This window comes from Stenella coeruleoalba (assembly GCF_951394435.1).
Source record: "Stenella coeruleoalba genome assembly, chromosome: 16".
Lineage (NCBI taxonomy): Eukaryota > Metazoa > Chordata > Mammalia > Artiodactyla > Delphinidae > Stenella > Stenella coeruleoalba.
In genome coordinates, this window is record NC_137162.1 from 67,497,078 (window position 1) to 67,498,867 (window position 1,790).

The window sequence follows — 1,790 nt, forward strand, 5'->3', positions numbered from 1 at the left end:
ACCGTCCCCGTCCCCTAACCCTAACCCTAGCCCGAACCCTAACCTTAACCCTTCCCCGAAGCCTGACCCTCACCCGTCCCCTAATCCTAACCCATACGGTAACGCTAACCCGCGCCCTCACACGTACGCTCTTCCTAAAGCGTTGTCGTACCCTCACCTGGACCCTAAACCGTCCCCGTCCCCTAACCCTAACCCTAGCCCGAACCCTAACCCTAACCCTTCCCCGAAGCCTGACCCTCACCCGTCCCCTAATCCTAACCCGTACGCTAACGCTAAACCGCGCCCTCACACGTATGCTCCCCCTAAAGCGATGTCGTACCCTCACCTGGACCCTAAACCGTCCCCGTCCCCTAACCCTAACCCTAGCCCGAACCCTATCCCTAACCCTTCCCCGAAGCCTGACACTCACCCGTCCCCTAATCCTAACCCGTACGCTAACGCTAACACGCGCCCTCACACGTACGCTCCCCCTAAAGCGTTGTCGTACCCTCACCTGGACCCTAAACCGTCCCCGTCCCCTAACCCTAACCCTAGCCCCAACCCTATCCCTAACCCTTCCCCGAAGCCTGACCCTCACCCGTCCCCTAATCCTAACCCGTACGCTAACGCTAACCCGCGCCCTCACACGTACGCTCCCCCTAAAGCGTTGTCGTACCCTCACCTGGACCCTAAACCGTCCCCGTCCCCTAACCCTAACCGTAGCCCAAACCCTAACACTAACCGTTCCCCGAATCCTGACCCTCATCCGTCCCCTAATCCTAACCCGTACGCTAATGCTAACCCGCGCCCTCACACGTACGCTCCTCCTAAAGCGTTGTCGTACCCTCACCTGGACCCTAAACCGTCCCCGTCCCCTAACCCTAACCCTAGCCCGAACCCTAACCCTAAACTTTCCCCGAAGCTTGACCCTCACCCGTCCCCTAATCCTAACCCGTACACTAACGCTAACCTGCGCCCTCACACGTACGCTCCCCCTAAAGCGTTGTCGTACCCTCACCTGGACCGTAAACCGTCCCCGTCCCCAACCCTAACCCTAGCTCGAACCCTAACCCTAACCCTTCCCCTAAGCCTGACCCTCACCCGTCCCCTAACCCTAACCCGTACGCTAACGCTAACCCGCGCCCTCACACGTACGCTCCCCCTAAAGCGTTGTCGTACCCTCACCTGGACCCTAAACCGTTCCCGTCTCCTAACCCTAACCCTAGCCCGAAGCCTAACCCTCACACTTCCCCGAAGCCTGACCCTCACCCGTCCCCTAATCCTAACCCGTACGCTAACGCTAACCCGCGCCCTCACACGTACGCTCCCCCTAAAGCGTTGTCGTACCCTCACCTGAACCCTAAACCGTCCCCGTCCCCTAACCCTAACCCTAGCCCGAACCCTAACCCTAACCCTTCCCCGAAGCCTGACCCTCACCCGTCCCCTAATCCTAACCCGTACGCTAACGCTAACCCACGCCCTCACACGTATGCTCCCCCTAAAGCGTTGTCGTACCCTCACCTGGACCCTAAACCGTCCCCGTCCCCTAACCCTAACCCTAGCCCGAACCCTAACCCTAACCCTTCCCCGAAGCCTGACCCTCACCCGTCCCCTAATCCTAACCCGTACGCTAACGCTAACCTGCGCCCTCACACGTACTCTCCCCCTAAAGCGTTGTCGTACCCTCGCCTGGACCCTAAACCGTCCCCGTCCCCTAACCCTAACCCTAGCCCGAACCCTATCCCTAACCCTTCCCCGAAGCCTGACACTCACCCGTCCCCTAATCCTAACCCGTACGCTAACGCTAACAC